Genomic DNA, 7370 nt, shown 5'->3' on the forward strand with positions numbered 1-7370 from the left:
CATTTCAGAATTGCAAGATATTAAATCTCCACTTTCAATTTTCATTGAAAGCAAACAACAAATGAGAATTTTTTAAATTAACAAATCTTCTAGTTCTTTAATGAATGTCCATATGAATTCTCAATTGATTTTCGTATCATATATGATCCATGATGGTATAACTAGTCATGCCAAGTAGTAAATATATTTGTATCAGTAAACTTCTGATTTACTTTAACATGCATTTCAATTTTACTAATAATGTCAATATAACTTGTGTCAAATTGATAATTTTACTGTCATTCTTTTTACTTTGTATCCACATATAAGTACTATTGTGACATTTACTACTGGAAATGTCTAAATTAATGTGAAGTTTATAATGCCACTAAGTCAACAAAATAAATAAAATTTTCAGACAATTATATGCAATATTCGCTTCAGGGAATATGCCAAAAATTTTAAATATCCTAAAAAATTATTAATAGCAAACTTTGAGAGTGGATATTATTTTCCAAGTGTACAACAAGTACATAACCAATGACTTTTCATACATAAGTTTTCTCTTTTCTTAAAGAGTTCTTGGGAATTCTTGTTATTTTCTTGCTTTCTTCATTTTTCCACTTCTGGTTGTGAGAAAATTTATCATGACCATCCCCCATAACTATTATTATAGTCCAACTTACTACATCCATGTCAAAGATTATGTATTTCAAATTTATTACATATTGTTACATTCTCTTCAGTGAATGCATAGGATTCATGATAAAAAACTTCTTTTCAATTGTAAGTAAATTTTTTTTCATGATATTGCAACTGTAGGAGCACATTTGAATGATGAAAAGTTGAATAAGTTTTCTCTAGCAAGGTTCTCATCAGTAATATTTTTCCACATACTTTTAATTGAGAACTTATTTTGAATACTGTAAAGTTATACTCACAGTTTTAAAAACTTGCAACTTCAAATGCATTCAACCATAACAAGCTTTAAATAGAATTACCATATTCTATTGCTCATATTTTTCTTTTAAATTATTCCAGGATTTAAGTAGATCTTTTAGAGTCAAATATTTTACTTTTAATCCCTTAGCGGGGATGATGACAAAAGCATATCACAAAGATAGTCACAATCAAATCTGTAATGCCCCTAAACCCGACCTAGAAGTTTAGATCGAATCTTGGAGACTACATTGATCACTGAAGTAAACTAAAACAAACTTACTAAACGAATTATCGAAATCTCATTTTCAAAGCAGTTTGCTTGATTCAAACTAAACCGTTTATTATTTCAGGATTTAAAACAGAAAATTTCAGGATACGTTAAAAATGTTCAGAAATTTAAAACCATAAATTTAAAAGTTCATTCCAAAACAAAAGTTTACGGAATTCCAGAAATAAAATATATACCACAATCCCTTTAACACGTACAATCCGAAATAGTTTGAAAACTAAAATTTGAAACGAATTACTTTATTTAACCAACTTAGAAATTATCTGTTTGAGATCTCCGGTCACCGAGTCCAGCTCCAGAACATGAGAGTACCTGAAAAGGGAAAAAAACTAAGGGATGAACTACACGAGCTCAGTGTGAGTTTGAAACAGACGAAAACCAAAGATGGTAGTCCAATGGATGGTTCAGAAAATGCATCATATGCTTACAAATCACATACGAATAGCTCAAACAACAATATGCTAAACTGAGAGTTAACATTAACAAACCTAACTCATATACGTTGTCATTCCAAGCACACATGTACCCATACAGATATGGATTAATCAGAGAATTTCATTAAAATGCTAATTAATCCAACGAACAAACATAGACTTAGAAGTGTGAATTATACAAAAATCAGAAATCCCGTCCAACCAACCAAACACCACTTCGACCACCCAGCACACCACATATGAACTATATGAAGCCCAACCAACCCTACACACCACATAGGACCTTAAAAGGCCCATCCAACCTTACACACCATATATGTGGAACTAAACCGCTAAAGTATCAATATGCAGCTGAGGTAGCATATGTATAGTACATTACGGTAAACCGTTGTACACATATGTTGCAGTTAAAACTGCCAAATCAGATCAGACTTCCTTCTCTTCACAACCAAACCCAAAATTTTATGCAAATGTATGTATGCGAACAGATCAATAACAGACTTACAGAAACAATGTACACAACTTACAAATAGTCATACATCAGTCAAATAGGATTAAAGGTACACATATTCAATCGACCAGATTCAAAATAAGTTATAATGGTACTTAGTTACTAGGTAAGACCACTTAACATTTAATCAAACCATTAAATTAGTTTTACAAAAAAAAGTAACACATAAGTCCAAGCCAAAACAGAGTCCCAACCACCCTTACTGTAACACCCCTAGCCCGAATCCAACACCGAGACAGTGCTCGAGGCATTACCGGAACTTTACACTTTCAATATACTAACTTGGATCACAAAATTCATTTGAATTTAAAACCTTTCAATCATGAACATTTCGTCCATTGTATAGGCCTTCGAGACCTATAACATATCGGAAAGCAATGCGGGACAAATACGGGCATGTTCGATTTACCTTGGGCTCTTTAGAAAATTTTCCTTAACAAAAAGGGACACACGCCCGTGTAGGTGGGCCGTGTGGACTCACACGCCCGTGTATCTTGGGCACACCCATGCCCTTCAACCGTGGGCAACACTGACTTATCAACACGGCCATGGAACACGCCCGTGCTGCCTGCCCGTGGACGACACTGCCATTTTAACACGGCCATGGCCCACGCCCGTGTGGCCTACCCGTGTACATCCTTAAGTTAAAATTGTAAGTGCAGGGGACAGACGGCCATAGCACACGCCCATGGGAGGGAACCGTGTGTCACACACGGACAAGACACACGCCCGTGTGTCCAACCATGTGGACTTTATTAGGCTATTTTCCAAGCCTTTAGTCACCCCTTTCTACTACTTGTGCCCAGTAGTTATCAAGTTTGAGAGAAAACATAATTTTACGCTTGTAAATAATCTTAATGAAAATAGTTGTATGGAAACCTCGTATCATTGGTTTCATACAAAAAGGTTATTCCCTATCTAGTATTTATGGGTTCTTATGTGATTGTCGCATATTCAAAATTTGGCTCGTTTTTGAACTCATTGCCACTTACAACAATCCATCATAATAGAGCATAAACAAGCATATAAAGGCAGATCATAGCCTACTTTTAAATATGGCAATTTCCATGGCCTTATACAAAAAGATGAATTCATCTTTACATGCCTTCATTCGAAAATTCAAATGATACATATGACAAAACACTAAGAGCCCTATACATGCCATTAACAAAATAAAAGTGTCCTTTTTACCAAAGCTTGACTAGTTGATAGTGTGTTGTTTCTCCAATCATCTTCCAATCTTTATAAGTCCTCGAGCTCTGTAAAACAGGAAAAAGAGAAGGGGTAAGCATTTTTATGCTTAGTAAGCTCGAATAACCGGAAAGTAAACTTATCGAGTAATTAGTATACATCCATACTTAATTCATGAAATCATCTATTATGAAATGATTTCCTATCACATGCACTCAATCAATGAGTTAGTCACATAATCATGTATCATGTAATTTAACTAGATGAGCTCATCATTCAACATTTCATTCGCATATATATATGTATCCATGTTAATCTCGTTGAGTTTCTAGGAAATCTCGATAGAATACCCATTATCCGTCAATTCTTATGAATGATCATTTCACATTTATGCACTCCCGTGAACCCCACATCATATGGCAGGATTACCAGTCCAAGCTAAATCCCCCATTATATGAACCCGTAAGGTGATGTCGGGATTACCAGTCCAGGCTAAATCCCTTATAACGATAAGCACCCTTAGTGAGCTCGGATCTGAATTACCAGTCCAGGCTAAATTCAAACTCAATTCAGATTACCCATCCGGGCTAAATCCAATGCACATATATTCTTCGGGAGGTTCGATCATTCAAGGAACACCCGTTCGGGCTAGATTCCTTTCCATATTTGAGATCACAGATTACCCGCCCGGGCTAAATCCTTACTGCAACACATGCAGGATCTCAATTCACATGTAAAACATGGTTTATCCATCGAATTCCCTTTTTAACCTCAATCGAGACAATTATCAACAAGTCATTACCAAAGAAGCATTTCATGCATTTCATACCATCAATAAATGCAAATATCATGCATTCATAAATCATACAATTATGTACATTAGGGGTTTACTTTAAGTTATCCGAACTTACCTGATATTCTTTTTGGGATTGTGTTTCGATTATTCCGAAACATTGCGTTTACCATGATTGATCTCCGAAATTTGTTCCTCGGGGTCTATAATAGCAAAATTAACTCATTAATACCCCAGATTTTACATTTCAAGTTTTATATCTACCCTCGGTCCAAATGACCGTTTTGCCCCTAACTTTCATATCTTTACGATTTAGTCCCTAGGCTCATATAATAAAACACATGCAATTTCTATCTTACCCAAGCCTAACCGAACATTTTTCTCTCTTATGGTAGCCCACATTTTTCATTATTTTCTCATTTCTACCACACATTTACATCTTTTGCAAAATGGTACATATAAGGGTCTCTAATGAAAATTAACTAGGAAAAGATGTTTAATACACATTCATCTTTCATATCCCTCCATAATCCATCAAAATACAGGCAACTCATGCATAGGTAAATTTTCAAACATGAACCCTAGCATGAAATATGGGTAGAAATGGAGGGAGCAAGTTACCGGGATTTCAAAAATACAAAGAACATGAAAAACAGGGCTTGGGAGCACTTACTATTGAGCTTGAAAATTGAAGAAACCCTAGCTATGGTGTCCTCCAAATTTCGGCAGCTATGAGAAGAAGACGAGCATATTTTTGCTCCATTTTCCCCTTTTTATTTCATTAAAATGCCTAATGACCAAAATGCCCTCATGCCCTTTCTTTAAAATTTTATCCATGCAAGCCCATTTTTGTCCAAAAATTTAGAATTTGGGCAAATTGCTCTCCAAGACCTTCTAATTCATAATCTAAAGCAAATTAATACAAAATGCTTCTAGAATCCAAGTTTTGCAATTTATTCAATTTAGTCCTTAATTCCAATTGGACATCTTATACTTAGAATTTCCTCGTGAAATTTTAACACATGCATATATTCATATTCTAGGCCTCATAGTAACCATAAAATAAATATTTTGATGCCAATTTTGTGGTCCCAAAACTACTATTCCGACTAAGCCCTATTTCAGGATGTTACACTTACTAAGACCTAAACGAGGGTTAGAGCACACAGAAACTCAAATAGGTCAAAATCTGACAGAAAACGAAAATTTGCAAAACAGGGCCACACGGCTATGTGGAAGTGCCTAGGCCGTGTGAGGGTCTAAACGCCTATGTGAAGAAGACACACGCCCGTGTGTTCGGGGGACATAGTCGTGCAAACAACCCGTGTAACTCTCTGTCCAAATTGGCTAAAATGAGGTGTAGAGCAGAAACAACCATGTAGAAGTCTCACATGCCTATGTGAAAATCGACTACAATTCCCAAAATCATCCACATGGCTGTGTGGCACCAAAAATTGTCCAAATCCCCAATTTCCCAAATGCACACGACCTTGTGGATTGCCCGTATGGTCATGAAACCACCTTAAAATAGCCTAAAAAATGTGTTTTTGCTCTCGAAACACTTCCCAACCATTGATAATTCGAAAATATACCAAATTATATAGGTTTTTATGCAAAATAACAACAAAACAATACAATGATTTATCAATCTCTGAAACACATAGAATTTGTCGAATTTCGCAAAACCCAAACAGTAATTCGATAATGAAATAGAGGAGTTTTTGAACACACATCTGATTCACAACTATAGCTCCACAACAACCTCAATCTGAACTTCAGACTAACACGCACACACAAAAATAAAAATCCATTAGAACATGAAATTGCAATACCAATTGTGATAAAAAAAATCAAATCAATCCACTCAAACTACTCTTACTCGAAAAACCCCAGTCGATAGAACTATAAAAAAATAACTAACGACAACCAGAAATAATTAGAGCTAAACTGAAGGTAGAAAGGGAAAGAAGAAAAGTGAGTAGTTAGAGAAAGAAGGAGAGAAAAAACTGACAAAAGAAAATGGGAGAGGGGAACGTGAGAAAATTTTGGCCTCTTTCAAAATAAAAATAATTAAAATAAATAAAAATAAATGAATAAATAAATATTTAGACTTTATAACAAAGCAAACTAAATAAAAAAGTAATCCCTCAAAACACACTTGAGAACTCAAATTCGGGACCCAAAGGTACACTAACACACAACCAACCACCAGACCAGCAGACCCATTCTGACATAAAACACAACAACAAACCCAATTGTCCGATCTAGCCACTGACCATACTTACAAATCTCAAAACTTCTAACCCCTAAATTCTGGAGTGTTACAAAATCAATTTTTAACAAGAGTATTAAATATAAATCAATAACTCAATCCTCTTTTGATTCATCTGAAATATAATCTTTTCCTCATTTACAATCTTAATATGAGATCCATTATAAATATTTTTTAAAACTAATAGATTTACCATCACAATATATTAATATATCAGCTCTTCTGGAGCTTTTGACTAATTTTGTACTACAAAATATTGGAATAATATTGGTTTATATTTTCTTTTGTGTTCACTTCGGGGAATGCAATAGATTTACTAGGACGAACTTATAAACGTCCCAAAAAATTCTTTATTTCATAATCACCATCGCAAACATGCGTGGATTTCAAATCAAAACCTATCTATTCATGTTGTTATGATTAGTCTCCAATTATAATAAACTTAATATAATAAATAAATCATGGTAAAATATACCTGAGATACTTTAACATTATCATTGTCATCTTGGATATTATCACGAGCACTATTACAAGTACTAAAATAACTATGCTTTCATTAGAACATACAACATATAACTTATAGAATCTTATGATGCTCTAATAAATTATTCGTACTTTATAATTCAATCTAAAAGGTATAATCCAATCATTCATCAATAACCAAAAAAATTCTCTTTAAAGGGGACCAATATCACAAAAACTTATATTTGGCGTCGACAATTAATATATATTTAAACAATCATTTAAAAAAATATATTATAAAGTTTTATTAGTAAACCTTATGAACCTATCAATATTTAATAATATAACTTAATAATTTGATCAAACTTAAAACAAATAATAATCATACCTTAAAAAAAAATAGAAGCTCCTTACCAATTTAAATTGTGCCCTATAAATCCAAAATCCATGCTGTCAATTTTTCCCTCAACACTAAGAAGTGTCACCCCGGTTCCTAT

The sequence above is a fragment of the Gossypium hirsutum genome, chromosome A02, assembly GCF_007990345.1.
Source record: "Gossypium hirsutum isolate 1008001.06 chromosome A02, Gossypium_hirsutum_v2.1, whole genome shotgun sequence".
Lineage (NCBI taxonomy): Eukaryota > Viridiplantae > Streptophyta > Magnoliopsida > Malvales > Malvaceae > Gossypium > Gossypium hirsutum.